Below are 17,369 nucleotides of genomic sequence, written 5' to 3'. Positions count from 1 at the left end.
ACTTAGTAATAACAGTAAATTATTCATAATTACATGCAGTTAACCCTCAACAAGATCCTAATCCTACCCTAACCCTATAGTAAGTACATGTAGTTGCTTAATATTACTTAGTACTTGAATATATAATTACACTGTAACAATGACACCTTAAAATAAAGTGTAACCCGGGATTTTTTATTTTTATCAGCAGAAATGAGAGGCAGTACAACAAGTACTACATGCTGTATAAATACATATTTAAATAATTATTTTTCCTCATTACAGTAATGAGATTTTAACATTTGGGAATTTAGAGGAGGGGCTGTTTAATTATCTAGAAATTATGTCACGATGCAAAATAATCCTAAAAATAGATTTAATTATATTTAAAATTAATATCTTTTCTTATTTCCTTATTATTTTCTGTGCTTTGATCATATGAAACTCAGAATTCAAATATGAAAATAAACAATATGTTAATAATATGTTAAAACAATGTTAACAATATATTAAGCATGTTAAATATACTGAGGACATCCCTGTTAAAATGTTCTTTGAAAGTGTGTTTTTTTGTTTTATTTGCGATCTTTAACCTCTTCGCTGTAAATATCTGTACATGAAAGCTGTCTGTATACAAACTTTAAAATCATTTGGGGAAGAATGTGGCTGATATAGAAAAACAGCTGTTGGTATGTTAAAGTGTCTGGCAATATTTATGAGTGTTACTCAAATAAGAAATTCAAGAAGTACAACTGTGGCAGCTGTGACATCAAAATGTCACAGCCACGGTCCTCTTCAGCCGGCACCTTGGAATTCACGAGTATCGCTTTCACTTTGGACGCCAGGATCCATCTCTCTCCCAAACCAGGACTGACAGAACAGCACCCGAGTGCCTCGGACTGCCATGGGACTGGGGCAGCTTGGGAAAAGAGATGTGGCACTTTAGCAGATCCTGAGTTTTGGGGGCAGGTGCTGAGATGTCCTGCAGTGTGAGTAAAGGAACAGGTCTAAGAACAGCAAGGGGTAGAGTGAGAGTAATATCCATGTGCGTTAGACCTGTTATAGCGCAGATAACAAGGCATTCTCTTGCATTCTCAGCGAATGGATTCTTTTTTTCATCCGTTTCCAGGAAAGCGGATTAAAGGTTGGCCCTTCAGATGCATTTAGAATAGACTTTTTTTCTAAATCTAAATTTCTAGAAGATTCCATCAGACAAAGAATGTCTGTAAATGCTAAAGAATTGCTTTGTGGGATATGGGATATTATGAATGGACAGGCTCTCCCTGTAACGGTCACCAGCTGGAGTGCCCTTGACAGATACCAGAGGGCACTCCACATCAGACTATTGTCATTCCCTCATAAACTACATCTCCCATAACTCACTGCCATTATCACATTCACCTGTGTCTCATTATCTTGTTTAGCTCACCCCATATAAGCCTGGTTTTCTCAGTCATTGTCTGCAAAGTCTTGTTTAGTGTTACACTGCAATTCCGAGCATTCTCCCTGGTTTCATGTCTCTTGGTTTTGGATTTCTTGCCTGTTCCGTGGATTACTCTTTTGCCCGTGTTCCCTGCCTTGTTGTGTTTGTTTGTATGGACTTGCCTGCCTGTGTTTGACCTTGCCTGTACTTTGGATTACGTCTTTGGATTACCCTGTTCAATAAATTCTGCATTTGGATCGTCAACCTCCTCGTCTCGGAGCAGTTCGTGACACTCCCTGTGATCAATGTTATGGGTTCCGATTACCATTCAAGTTACCATTCGAGTCAATGTTGCCCGCTTGGACAATAACAACGACAACCTTTTCTTTTCTGTGGATTTATTCGCCCCGGTTGTTTTTCTCTTTTGTTTTCTGCGACAGATTTTGGGGCTGAACGTTTTAACATGAACAACTTGCATTAACTGCGCTTCTTCTCACAGCGTCCCCAACAACAGTATACATATTTTCTGAGGCTTATTTATCTACATTATATTAAATTATCTACAATAAACAAAGACATGAAACAAATTAAATAATAATTTGAGGTCATTACATCAACAATATAACTTTCCCTGTCAAATAGTATTTTTTTCTAATTTATGTGACATGGTATGTCATTAATGTTTGTCAAACCTGACTCTTCTGAAACAAAATGTCACATGTGGCAAACTGTTCTTTGTGGCATTCAACAAGGTGCTGGAAACATTCCTCAGAGATTATGGTCCATGGTAAGTAATGAAGTAAAAATACTTTGTTACTTTACTTAAGTATTTTTTTCGGGGATCTGTACTTTACTTGAGTATGTTTTATTTGCATCTACTTTCACTTTTACTCCACTACAATTTTAAAGACAAAGTTTACTTTTTACTCCGATACATTTCCCCATGACAGCTCCAAGTATTTATTACACTGGCTTTCCAAACCAATGAAAAACGTGTTTTTCTTTTGAAAAAAAAGAACGCGCAAGCTCTTTGCCAGCATACGCTCACATAGCAGTCAGTTTGCCATTGACCTCAGAAACCGGTGAAGGTGCAGCTCTCACTGCCAGCAATGATCCCAAGATTTCCGACAGGGATCACCCATGGCCATATATCAATGATATGTTCGAATTCACTGAAGTCAAGGGAGATTAATATCGGCTGAAATGTCTTCTTTGCCTGCCACGGGTGAATTAAATTTCAGCATTCAAAACTTCACCTCAAATCTGAGAAAACATATTGAGGTGAGTTGACGTTAAAGCAACACTAAAGAAGATCTTTTACCTTAAAATAATGTTTCCAAAATCGTTTCAGCGGTTCATCAAGTCGTAACAGGCTGAAAGGCACTTCTGCCTTTGCTTTGTGGTCCTATATCTGCTAGAACCACACTATATAAGTTTGCCAGATTGGGTCGCGTTTCTGTAGTTCAAATGAGACATAAGAAAACTACAAATTTGACTTGCTTTACGGCAAGCGTTACAATTGGACATCATTCACTCTAAAGCCGGTGCTGGATAAACAGTGGATAAACAGCAAGCATGCGTGCGACAGTAGGCTGCGGTAGGCTAAATTATTTACGACAGCGGTAACGGACAATTCCGCTTCTAACCTGTAGGGCGACCGCAGAGGAAAAGTTCTTTAGTGTTGCTTTAATGTTACTATTGAAGTGATTTCATATTGAAACGTGCCTTGTAAACTAGCTAACAAATTCTTAATTGCAGTATCTAATCTTATCATTTGTTCAAATAAAATATTGCATATCACTCCCAAAACAATTGATCTGCTTAATTATTGATATTTACAGTTAATTTGAATATTTAGGGCCCAAGCCTTGAAAAGGCGAAGGCCCTATTGTTTTCCTTAGGATTATTTTTTTTTTTTTTTCTCCTCTTTTATTTTTCTTACGACTATTCGGGCACTTTTGGGGCTCTTAACGTGCACGAAAACTCTTGAAACTTTGCACACGGGTCAGAACCCGCGGCCATCAGGGTCGGGGTGAAGATGGTACCCGGGCGTGGCAGGGGGGCTCGACAGCGCCCCCTGGAATGGGCTCCGAAAACTTGGTCCATAAATCAAACACACTTGTATGTAAGAATATGAAACTCGGTACACATATAGATCTCATCGGTTCATATATACTTCATGCTCTTACTTTTTACCCCAGCCCAACAGGAAGTCGGCTATTTAGGGTTGTTTGTAAAACGCATGCAATGGAATTTAAAGTACTTCTCCTAGAGAATTCAAAGAAATGCCACGAAACTCGGTCAGCATGAACTCAAGACATTGAGGATGAAAAATTGCGAGGGGATTTTTGATATCTCGAACGGTTTGGCCGTGGCGAGGAAACGAAATTATGGCGAGAAACGTGAAACAGGAAGTGTGTTATAACTTCTACATACATTAACTGATCTTGATGAAACTTCAGCAGTGTGTTCGCTGTAAGAGGCCGATCACATGGATGTGACTTTTGTGAGTCAAAGTTATAGCGCCACCAACTGGCAGCAGGAAGTGTGTCACTTTCAAAATGCTTTTAAATCACCCTCTTATTTTTACCCGATTTGCTTCAAACTTCACTACTATAATGTAAACATACGCCAGATGTAGACCTGTGAATGGATTCTTGATATCTTTGATACTGTTACCGTGGCAACACATCAAACTTCAAAATTCTTTTTTGAGGCTTTTGAGACTCTTAGCATGCTTGAAATTGCATGAAACTCGACAGACATGTCACATATATTAGCCAGTAGACATGTGCAAAGTTTCAGGAACGGGCGTGGTGCAGGGACTCAGTAGCGCCACCTTTTGACAAAAGTGAGAGGGTTAGTTTCATAGTTTTACCTGCAATCTTAAAACTCGGTAGGCATATTGTTCAGATCAAGCCGGACAACTTTCTAATTTACAGATTTTGGTTCCGAACAACAGGAAGTCAGATATTTTGGTTTGAATGGGATGTTTTGGAGTAATCTCTGTCACTCTCTCCCTCTCTCTGCATACCTCTGTGTCTGTGGGGGGAGGGGGATGTGTCTGTTTGAGTGACAAAGCTTTTAATTATTGTTGATCAAGGTTTTGGGGGCTTTTGGGGCCCTTAACATCCTCTAAAACTCTTGAAACTTTGCACACGGGTCAGAACCCGTGGCCATCAGGGCCGGACTGAAGCTGGTACCCGGGCGTGGCAGGGCGGACCGACAGCGCCCCCTGGACTGGGATTCGAACACTTGTCCATAAATCAAAGACACTTGCATGTAATAATATGAAACTCGGTACACTTATAGATCTCATTGGGTTGAACAACTTTCGTGCTCTAAGTTTTACGACATCCCAACAGGAAGCCGGCTATCATGGTTTGTTTGGAAACGCATACCCCTGAAATTCTATTTAATTCTCCTTGGGAATTGATCGGATTTCAAGCAAACTCGGTCAGCATGACGTCAAGACATTGATGATGCTAAATTCCGGAGGGATTTTTGATATCTCGAACGGTTTGGCCGTGGCGAGGAAATTAATTTTATGACTAAAAAAGGACACATAAAGTGTGTTATAACTTTGCTCGTTTTACCTACAGTTACAAAACTTGCCACACATATTGTTCTCATCAAGCCAATCGACTTTCTAATTTAAAGTCATTAGCTCAGAGCAACAGAAAGTCAGATATTGTAGTTTGAATGGATTTCTTGTCCCCCTGCCATTCTGTTTGTGTGTGTGTGTCTGTGGGGGGAAGGGGGAAGGGGGAAGGGGCTCTTTGAGTGATAGTTTAGTTTAAACACCAACTCATACATAGGGCCATACTGCCCTCTTGTGTTCAAAATTATATACATATTTGGTATGTGACTGAGGATCGAGAGCTTTTAAATACGGACGTCCACATTGATAATGGTGGCGCTTGCAGAGCGCTCGAATGAATAAATTAACTAAACGTTCGCTCAGCTCTGCTCGCTCGTCGCCATGGACGCGCACCGTTATGAATGCCCAGTGTTTCCCCTAGGATTTTTTTTCAGGGGGGGGGGGGGGTGGGGGATTGGGGGAACTGCTAGTGTTGCGGAGCAGGTGTATTACGAATACGTGGTGTAAATTTTTTAGCAATCAAAAAGCATGTCTAATTAATTGAAATAGTGTATTATGAATCATTAAACGTATACAACATTTAAAAAAATATATGAAAAAAAATGTCACACTAATTCTGTGTTGTGTTTTTTCTGGTAATAAAATGAAGACATAAAACACAAATTGTATCATTTATCATCAATTTTAATCATATGAAATTAAATAAACTTTTTGTCAAATAACGTGCTGCACAATGAGCTTTACTGTTAAAATTAAAACATGGATTATTCCTTAAATTCAGTTTTGATGATAATTTATTTGGATTAGTGTTAGTATTATTACATTGGGACATATCTAAATTCTACTGTACACCGGTAATATATTTCTGTCAAGTTAAACCGAACTTTTATTTTGACGGGTTGCCGTGAAGACATTTTGAGTTTGTTTGTTTATGTCATAATGATAGTTTTTCTCAAATGAAGCGGTTAAATGATCACGAAGTGACTTTCGGAGTGGATCTAGAGCCTAAATACTAGTATCTATTAATAGGTACTAGTATCTAAAAGGTAATTTTCTCTCTCTCTCTCTCTCTCTCTCTCTCTCTCTCTCTCTGAGCCAATATGGCAAGCCGTTTTAACATTTAATCATTTTAACCTACTAGTCTCTATTTTCATGCTACTAGTACTTATTTTTTAGATACTAGTATCTATTCCATTAAGTACTAGTACTTATACATTAGCGACCAGTGCTTATTCTGTTTAGAATATTCAAAGTGCTTATTCAATTTTTAAGCTTATTTATATTTTCAGAGCAGAAAATCCGATTTTTCTGCTTATTCAATATTGCATCTAAAATGTAAGTGACTTGACGTGTGTGTGTGTGTGTGTGTGTGTGTGTGTGTGTGTGTGTGTGTGTGTGTGTGTGTGTGTGTGAGAGAGAGAGATTGTGTCTGTTACAGTGACAAGAGTTTAACCCTTTAAGGCCTTGTCTTTTTGGATATATATCTTTTTTTTTTTATAAAAAAAAAAGTGCATACACGCCATATATTTTAAATGTATTGTTTGCTTTAAATTAAATTAAGATTGTATGTTTGGTAATTGAACCTAAATAAATTTAAAACTAATGTGCTATATTTCAGATAAATATATTTGTTTTCCTTCATTTTAATCAACACTAACTTTATTCTCATCTGAATTATAAATAACTTATTTCTGTATAAAATAAAAAATCCCGAATAATCCAGACCAACCAGAGCGCACTATTTCTACAACATCATCAGTGTTGAAGCAGAACTACCAGAGCCGTTCGGCAGATAGCGAGCAGATATTTTGTGTCACGTCGTGCACAATAACCCTAAAGGCACCAGGGTGGCGGTGCCACCGGCTTTATATATATATATATATATATATATATATATATATATAAATATAGCTGCGAGCAGCGATGAAGGGCCAAAGCCGGCGGCACCGCCACCCCGGTGCCTTTAGGTAACTAAAGGCACCGGGGTTGCGGTGCCACCGGCTTGGGCCCGTAATCGCTGCTCGCAGCTATATTTAGGGCCCAAGCCCAAAGGGCGAAGGCCCTATTGTTTTCCTTAGGATTATTTATTATTCTTCTTATTATTTTTCTGCTACCTTTTGGACACTTTTGGAGGCCTTAACATGCTCAAAAACTCCTGAAACTTTGCACACATGTCAGAACCCGCGGCCATCAGGGCCGGGCTGAAGATGGTACCCGGGCGTGGCAGGGGGGCTCGACAGCGCCCCCTGGAACGGGGTCCGAAAACATGGTCCATAAATCAAACACGCTTGCATGTAATAATTTGAAACTTGGTACACATGTAGATCTCCTCGTTTCATATATACTTCACACTCTTACTTTTTACCCCAGCCCAACAGGAAGTCGGCTATTTAGGGTTGTTGGTAAAACACACGCAATGGAATGTGAAATACTCCTCCTAGAGAATTCAAACAAACGGCACGAAACTCGGTCAGCATGAAGTCAAGACATTGAGGATGAAAGTTTGCGAGGGGATTTTTGATATCTCGAACGGTTTGGCCGTGGCGAGGAAACAAAATTATGGCGAGAAACGTGAAACAGGAAGTGTGTCATAACTACTGCATACATTAACTGATCTTGATGAAACTTCAACAGTGTGTTCGTTGTAAGAGCCCGATCACATGGATGTGACTATTGTGAGTCAAAGTTATAGCGCCACCAACTGGCAGCAGGAAGTGTGTCACTTCCTAAATGCTTTGAAATCACCCTCTTATTTTTACCCGATTTGCTTCAAACTTTATGTGTATAATGTAAACACACGGCAGATGTAGACCTGTGAAAGGATTATTGATATCTTAGATACTGTTGCCGTGGCAACACATCAAACTTTAATATTCTTGTTTGATGCTTTTGAGACTCTTAGCATGCTTGAAATTGCATGAAACTCGACAGACACAGGTATGCATATGGTTCAGATCAAGCCGGACAACTTTCTAATTAACTGTCATTAGCTCAGACCAAGAGGAAGTTAGATATTTTGGTTTGAATGTGGATGTTTCTGAGAATTTTCTCTCCCTCTCCCTCTGACAGAGAGAATGCACCCTGCCATTCGTGTGTGTCTGTGTCTGTGTCTGTGTGGGGAGGGGGGGAGGGGCTCTTTTAGTTTAAACACAAAATTATACATAGGGCCATACTGCCCTCTTGTGTCCAAAATTATATTTATATATACATTATACATATATTTGGTATGTGACTGAGGACCGAGAGCTTTTAAATACGGGACATTGATAATGGCCACGTGCAGAGCGCTCGAGGGAATTCCTATGGAAGTAGGAATGAACTAAAAAACGTTCGCTCTGTTCTGCTCGCTCGTCGCCATGGACGCGCACCGTTATGAATGCCAGTGCAGCCGCATACTTTTTAGTGTCACTTTAAAATTAGTGCAATAACGGGGCCGATTGCTTGAATTGTGAGTTCAATAGTCTATTATTTTTCACGGAAAACACAACAACAAAAGAGTACAATGATAGATTCGCTTAAATAGGGGCTTTTACATAAAATAGCCTATTCCGTCATCATCTTTTCAGTCAGCTCTTCACTCTCGTGATTAATGAAATTTGACTCCTGTTGCTGATATTTGCTGCAACTTTCGTTCCGCTCACAATTTAGTAAGCAAACACGCTTCAAATGTGTTTTTATTTTATTTTTGTGTATATATATGTGTGTGTATATATATGTGTGTATATATATATATATATATATATATATATAGCTTATGTTTCAAATATGAGTTAATTAACAATCGTTGGAAAGAATGATACTTTTAATATCACTAAACCGTCATTAGGTGTCGCCAGGCGACCGTCTTAATGAGCGAGTCATTGATTCATTCGTTCAAACGATTCGTTCGAACGGCTGAGTCATTCATGAATGAGACAGATTATGGATTGGTCGTTGAATCTTTGAGTCAACCGATTCGTTCAAAATGCTGAATCATTCAGTAATGAGAACGCGTTGCTGTGAGATGCTCGATGGTTCTGCTGTGATCTTTGTTTAACTATTTTCGCTGCTGAAACAGAAAAAAAAGTCAATATTGCATCTAAAATGTAAGTGATTTGACGTGTGTGTGTGTGTGTGTGTGTGTGTGTGTGTGTGTGATTGTGTCTGTTACAGTGATTGTTTAACCCTTGTTAAAGTTTAGGCCTTGTCTTTTTGGATATATATCTTTTTATATAAAAAAAAATAGCATACAACCCATGTATTTTAAATGTATTGTTTGCTTTAAATTACATTGAGATTTGTATGTTTGGTAATTGAACCTGAATGAATTATAAATGAATGTGCTATATTTCAGATCATATATTTGTTTTCCTTAAAATTTGAACTAACACTAACTTTATTCTCATCTGAATGATAGATTATTTATTTCTGTATAAAATAAAAACACATTTGATTTTTCTTTTTTAATCAATGTAGAATGTGTAACTGAAAAAATAAACAGATTAGGGCTCTGATCGAGGACAATAATGTCAAAAAAAGAATCAGGGCATGTCTCATATCTTTCTAAAATGTAATTATACACCATTTATTTTTATATAAAATTATACAAATATTAGAACTAAACCCATTTTATTCCTTTTTTTCAATTTAAGAATTATTTTTAAGTTTAAAAACAGCCAGAATGGTTGTTTAGTCAAAAATAATAATAATCCAAATCATATATAGTGCTATACTGCCCTCTTGTGTTCAAAATCAGGTAGGCCTATTGAATTTATATATATTTATATATTAGGGATGTTACTATGGGAATATTTTCCCACCGGTTAATCAACGTGTGATTGTGTAAACAAATTGTGTAAACCTCCCGCTGGGGGGTTTAAAAACACTAACTTGAAAGCGAAAGTATAATATGGACGTCCGCACGGACATTGAAATGGTGGCGCTCGAATGAATTCCTATGGAAGTAGAAATTAACTAAACGTTCGCTCTGTTCTGCTCGCTCGTCGCCATGGACGCGCACCGTTATGAATGCCAGTGCAGCCGCATACTTTTTAGTGTCACTAAAATTAGTGCAATTTCGGGGGCCGATTGCTTGAATTCTGAGTTCAATAGTCTATTATTTTTCACGGAAAACACAACAATAAAAGAGTACAATGACAGATTCGCTTAAATAGGCGTTTTTACATAAAATAGCCTATTCCGTCATCATCTTTTCAGTCAGCTCTTCACTCTCGTGATTAATGAAATTTGACTCCTGTTGCTGATATTTGCTGCAACTTTCGTTCAGCTCACAATTTAGTAAGAAAACACGTTTCAAATGTGTTTTTATTTTATTTTTGTGTATGTGTGTGTATATGTATGTATATATATAAATATAGCTTATGTTTCAAATATGAGTTAATTAACAATCGTTGGAAAGAATGATACTTTTAAACATAACACTAAACCGTCATTAGGTGTCGCCAGGCGACCGTCTTAATGAGCGAGTCATTGATTCATTCGTTTGAACGACTGAGTCATTCATGAATGAGATAGATGTTTATGGATTGATTGGTCATTGAATCTTTGAGTCAACCGATTCGTTCAAAATGCTGAATCATTCAGTAATGAGAACGCGTTGCTGTGAGATGCGCGATGGTTCTGCTGTGATCTTTGTTTAACTATTTTCGCTGCTGAAACAGAAAAAAAGTCAATATTGCATGTAAAATGTAAGTGATTTGACTTGTGTGTGTGTGTGTGTGTGTGTGTGATTGTGTGTGTGATTGTGTCTGTTACAATGATAAGAGTTTAACCCTTGTTAAACTTTAGGCCTTGTCTTTTTGGATATATATCTTTTTATATTAAAAAATAGTCATACAACCCATATATTTTAAATGTATTGTTTGCTTTAAATTACATTAAGATTGTATGTTTGGTAATTGAACCTGAATGAATTTTAAATGAATGTGCTATATTTCAGATCATATATTTGTTTTCCTTAAAATTTGAACTAACACTAACTTTATTCTCATCTGGATGATAGATTATTTATTTCTGTATAAAATAAAAACACATTTGATTTTTCTTTTTTAATCAATGTAGAATGTGTAACTGAAAAAATAAACAGATTAGGGCTCTTTTTGATGACAAGAAATGAAAACCAATGCGATATGATGAATGTCCAAAAGATGGCTCCCACAGACTGTTTTTAAATAGGATTGTTTGATATTTTTTGCTTTTAAACTGTGTGTGTGTGTGTGTGTAAGAGATTTTGGTTGGGTGACAGTTGTAGTTTACAGTTTGACAAGAGTTTATAGTTTGACAAAAGCACAATGTTGTGTTTTATTGCGAGTGTACACAAATATAAGTAAACACTTTGCAGTTTGAATAATGTCCTGTATGAACAAAAGGACGGAGTATGTCTTTATGTCTACATTGTTCAATTACGCCACACACACACACACACACACACACACACACACACACACACACACACACACAAACACTATTTTTCTAATCAGATCAGGCAAGTAATATTCTGTCTTGTCTCTTAAAAAAACAATATATATATATGTATATATATATATATATATATGTGTGTGTGTGTGTGTGTGTGTGTATATATATAAATATAGCTGCGAGCAGCGATGAAAGGGCCAAAGCCGGCGGCACCGCCACCCCGGTTATAGCGCCACCAACTGGCAGCAGGAAGTCTGTCACTTTCAAAAAGCTTTGAAATCAGCTGATTGCTTCAAACTTCACTACTATGATGTAAACACACGGCAGATGTAGACCTGGATGTAGACCTGACCTTTCAGAAGGTTGCTCTCGCATACTTTGTGGTTGACATGTGCCCTCAATGCACACTTTTGCAGAGCCCACACTGATACAAGCTCTACAGCACACTTCTTTTCGACAGTCAAAGCAGGGTTACGTTTTTGCACGTCGTGCACAATAACCCTAAAGGCACCAGGGTGGCGGTGCCACCGGCTATATATATATATATATATATAAATATAGCTGCGAGCAGCGATGAAGGGCCAAAGCCGGTGGTACCGCCACCCCGGTGCCTTTAGGTAACTAAAGGCACCGGGGTTGCGGTGCCACCGGCTTGGGCCCGTAATCGCTGCTCGCAGCTATATTTACTTTTTACTTTCGGTACTTAAGTGCGTTTTAAATCGGATACTTTTGTACTTTTACTCAAGTAATGTTTGAATGGAGGACTTTCTACTTTTACTGGAGTAATTTTTTATTAAGGTATATATACTTTTACTCGAGTATAACTTTTGAGTACTTTTACCACCCCTGCATGATAACAACACGCAGTTGCTGCAGATTTGAATCTACCGTTTCACCAAATCCCAAAGATGCTCTATTGGATCTATCTGGTGACTGTGGAGTCAGTTTCAGTATAGTGAACTCATTGCCATGTTCAAGAAACTCATCAAGTTCCCAAGAAACCCATTTGAGATGATTTGAGCTTTGTGACGTGCGTTATCCTGATGGAAGTAGCCATCAGAAGATGATACACTGTGGTCACACTGTGGATGGACATGGTCAGCAACAATACTCAGGTCGGCTGTGGCATTTAAGTGATGCTCAATTGGCACTAAGACGCCCAAAGTGTGCCAAGAAAACACCACCACCAGCCTAAACTGTTGATACAAGGCAGGACTGATCCATGCTTTCATGTTGTTGACGCCAAATTCTGACCCGACCATCCGAATGTTGCAGAAATCAAGACTCATCAGAGCAGGCAATTTTTTTCAAATTTTGGTGAGCCCGTGTGAATTGTAGCCTCAGTTTGTTGTTCTTTGCTGACAGGAGTGTCACTCGAGTGTCTTCTGCTGCTGGAGCTCTTCTGCTTCAAGGTTTGACGTGTTGTGTGTTCAGAGATGCTCTCCTGCGGACCTCAGTTGTAACGAGTGCTTATTTGAGTTACTGTTGTCTTTCTATCAGCTCAAACCGGTCTGGCCATTCTCCTCTGACCACAGAACTTTGCAGCTCACTGGATACTTTCTCTTTTTCGGACCATTCCCTGCCTGTAACCCAGAGATGGTTGTGCATGGAAATCCCAGTAGATTAGCATGTTTTTGAAATACTCAGACCAGTTCGTCTGGCACCAACAACCATGCCACGTTCAAAGTCACTTAAATCACCTTTCTTCCCCATTCTGATGCTCCGTTTCAACATCAGTAGATCATCTAGGCCGTGTATACATGACTAAATGCATTGAGTTTGCTGCCATGTGATTCAATTGAACAGTTGTACCTAATAAAGTGAAATATTGAAATAATGTATAAGCTTGCAAAACACAGCAGATGTTTAAAATGGCTTATTTTTGTGTAAGTGCACTTCAGGTAATGACTAATAACTAGTATACAGTACTAAAGTACCCAAAGCATTTTTCAGCTGTAATTAAACAGAGGCAAACCATACAGTCCTTATCCTTATCTATACAAGGATATTTACAAAGTTTGGGGTTTTTCCGCAGTGCAAACCTCTAAGGTCTTGGTGTGACGTGACAAACGGCCCTTGAGCTTTGACAGTCCTATCAAAATCTGCTGGCTGCTCATTCAAATTCCTGATGCTCTCCTACACTTAAGAGAGTTGTCAAATTGTACCGTCAGTTCAATATTTCCACTGTCTTCCCAGTTTGTCAGTATGGCAGAGATCTAAGGTCTCACTGAGCAAACCCCACTGAAGCCACGCTCCCCACCACCAATCACAAACCTTCAGATTCATGAAAGCCTCTTCTCCTGGCGACCAAATGTCTGATGTTCACTTCACCACAACATTTCTCCTGATTGTTTTCCCAAAACTCCTGCTATCCGGTATCCACTGAAGGCATTTCATAACGGATAGCTGTCACCTTCCCGGTCTCCAGTTCCAGCGAAGCTCACTTCCAGACCAAATAAAGGTTTAAATGCTATTCATTTTGGATTATTTGAAATCTCATTAACTAGTAAATGATGTATTGTAAATAAAATGTCTTCACCATACGGTTTAGGGTTGAATCAATTTCCTGATTATCATTTTTCACTCTCATTTTTTGGTGCCATCATATTAAGCTCACAGTGAGATATGTCACGGATCTTTCTCATCTCTCACTCTCTGATTTTTTATCCTCCCTAATACGCAAGTGGAGCAATTTCTATGGAAACTGAGTTTTTCTTAGTCAGGGAATTCTAAATTATAAGGGTTGTGTTAACACATAATTTTTTTTTATCACCATCAATATTTTATGTTAAAACTTACATAAGAAAAATATATATATTTAAGGAGAAGTGAATATTTTAGGTGCTGTAACTGTCACTCTACCCTTGTGAAAAAGAAGTATACTTTAGCACATACTTTTAAACAGATTACTTATAACAGAGACAGATAATATACTTAAAATAAATATACTTAAGTGCAAACTGAATATAATGTTTTTGGACACTTAATTGAATGTTTATTCCAATTTAAATAAAAATGTATTATAGTTTAATTTATAATAAATTACATTTTCTGAACTTTAAAGCACTTTTTGACCCAGTAACTTGAATACATCTTTGTATGTAATTTATAATGTGTATATGTAATTAATGGCATATAATTATTTCTATTGTCTTTGAAAGATGATTAAAGTATGCTGCCGAAAGACAAACATTTATAGTAAACAAAAATATACGTTAATGTAATTTCTATTGAAACTTGTGTCATGTATTTAAATATATTTGTAATTACACATTTGTAAGGATGTTGTACTTTAGTACATTGAAATTAAATGAAATTAACCTTAATTGTAATATCACATTGCACATTACAGTTAAAATTACAATCAAGTACTTGCATGTGCTTATTAAAACATGTGACATTAATTTGACATTATTTTAAAGTGCACTTATACATAAGGTTGTTAAGAAACAGTCATGGAAATGTACACTCCTTAAAATCACTTAAGTGGCCTTTTATTTCAGTAATATTATATCATCAGCATTCTGCAAGTACAGTTTCTTAAATATTCTTTTAAGATTTGAAGTATTAAGGTTGAACCATCACTCTTCGTCACTTCAGTTTAAAATCTCATAACTGGCCTTTTTATTTCCTGAAAAGTGATTTCTAGAAAACACTTTAGAGCATTGTGGGAAAACCATCACCTGAGTGACATTTACTAAATGATCCACCACTAAACTCACTCCTTACCGAGAGCGAGTTCATCCCCGGAGCCCTGTTCATCTAATGAGGCAGCAAAATAAAGAAGTATTTGGGAAGTCTAGCCCTCCAAATCTTCACGGTTCAGAGGACGAGTGTCACCAGTGGCGGGGAATTAGACGAGCCAGCTGGGGCTGGGGTGGCTCCTATTGAGAGCAAGTGTTTCCTGAGGCAGTGAAAGACTCTTCCAGGTACACTGCAGTCTGCCCAGCTGATGAACCACATCGGGACCCGGTGCTTCCAGCCAAACTATTACAGACCGGGACCAGGGAACAAAGAGCTCTATTCACTCGATGCTGAAGCGGTCGGGTTGTGAAAGTTTATTAAACCACTGATGTGATCTTTTAAAAGCTGAATCACTGATGTAATTCACTGTTAAGGATGAGCAAATTTACTTTTGACCTTTTCTGCTTCCCACTTGGTTTTATATCAATGCCTCAAGATAATGTTATTACGTATTAAACATGTAATGTATACTTTACATCACAGTATGGGTCAATTCATTGTTATAATTGGCCTGAAAAACAACCGGCCAGTGTCTTTTTTTTTTTTTTTCAGAACTGTGCACATTCATCTTTTCCAGCAAATCTTTCTTTTTTCATTTTTCATTTTTTTAAATGTGTTTGTTTAACGGTGACCTCTGGAACAGAGGTGTTTATTGTTCTCTTGAAAGAATTAATAGGATGTAGTTTCATCCTTACAAAGCACAAACTCTCTGAAGATTTCCGTTGGGATTGTGCAAGCAAAAAAAAAAAAAAAAACTGCTGAGTTTTCTCCACACACTGCCGCTAATAAAATTCTAGCAGTTATTCAATTGGACAAATAGCATGATATAGCCATTGGGGTGTGTAATCTTTATGAGTGTATTAATCATATCATACAACTATCAGTTTAGATTAACTTTTTAAAGCTGAGTGAAAATGTCAATGCAGCCAAAACTAAAGTTGTAACCATAAAATAATTAATCGAATAGGATCAGACTGTCATTATTTTATATAATAAATAAAAAAAGAACATTTTATATGACAAAATAGTAATATAATATAATATGACCACTGTTGAAACATTTCCAACTTAAGAAAATTTTCACTTTTCTTTATTTATCAGAATATCTCACTAACATGTGTAATGACAGAAGTTTTATTTTTGGTGGAGATTTAAGACTGTTTAGGAGAAACATAAATTTTCCAATTGGGTTTCATGAGTTTTTATGCTCTTGAACAATTTTTACAGATACATGTTTTTCATCTGACAGTGACGTAAGATAGTTGAATTGTACCATGTTATGTTTCATTGTGTTTGTACCTGCTTGCCTGCATGTCCTAATTCTAGTCTGTGTCAGTTTCATTCAGTTCACTGGTTTTTGGTTAATTAGCTCATTAGTTCCTCGTCCCTGTTCGGTTCAGTTCTTTGTCCTGTCTCGTCAGTGGATGTGTTTGCCTTTTCTCTTGTGTTTCATGGATTTATTAAAGACTGTGATTCTGAATTCTCCTTCCTTGTGAGCTCATTTATAGCATACTATAATATAATATAAAGTGTCATTATTAAATATTAGAACAGTCCAAAAAAAACACTGATCTTTCTTTAGCGTTTGCTCATGTGTTTTCCACTAGTGAGCAGCTGATTACTAAATTATTGCTCAAAAGACTAAACTGAACTCAATATATAAGGATAAATATATATATATATATCCCTCATGTGGTGTTCGGGTCAATTTGACCCGGAGAAGATTTTCTTTTTCCCGAAAATACTAGTTAATGTTATCGCTTTGGACTGAAACTTAGTGACTTTGTTCCCAAACGGTTTAACTAAATCTCAGGGGTTTTTTTGAAAATTTTCTTATTTTTTTGTGGGAGTTTTGTTACCTTCAGGGGCGTCGGACTGGGGGTAAAACCAGTACTGATTACCAGGGCCCCAAGGGGAGAGAGGGCCCTTGAAAAGTCTGGAATATATTTTATTTGGAACGTGGGGGCCATCAGGACTGCCTATACATAGGGCCCGGGATCTTGTGCTACGCCCCTGGTTACCTTGTTACACTTGTGGTGTTCCCGGTCAAAAATGACCGGCCTATAAAAAATAGCTTATAAGTCACTCATTATACCATATTTTCACCCAATCTTGGATTCAATCTTTTTGTCAACTTGTTCTCTTTCAATTAGGACTAGTTTTATATTTCTGTTTGCATCTGATTAATCGTGGGCCTCATTTGTC

The sequence above is a fragment of the Rhinichthys klamathensis genome, unplaced genomic scaffold (assembly GCF_029890125.1).
Source record: "Rhinichthys klamathensis goyatoka isolate OS25496 unplaced genomic scaffold, OSU_Roscu_1.1 h1tg000093l_1, whole genome shotgun sequence".
Classification (NCBI taxonomy): Eukaryota; Metazoa; Chordata; class Actinopteri; order Cypriniformes; family Leuciscidae; genus Rhinichthys; species Rhinichthys klamathensis.
This window is presented reverse-complemented; position numbering follows the sequence as displayed.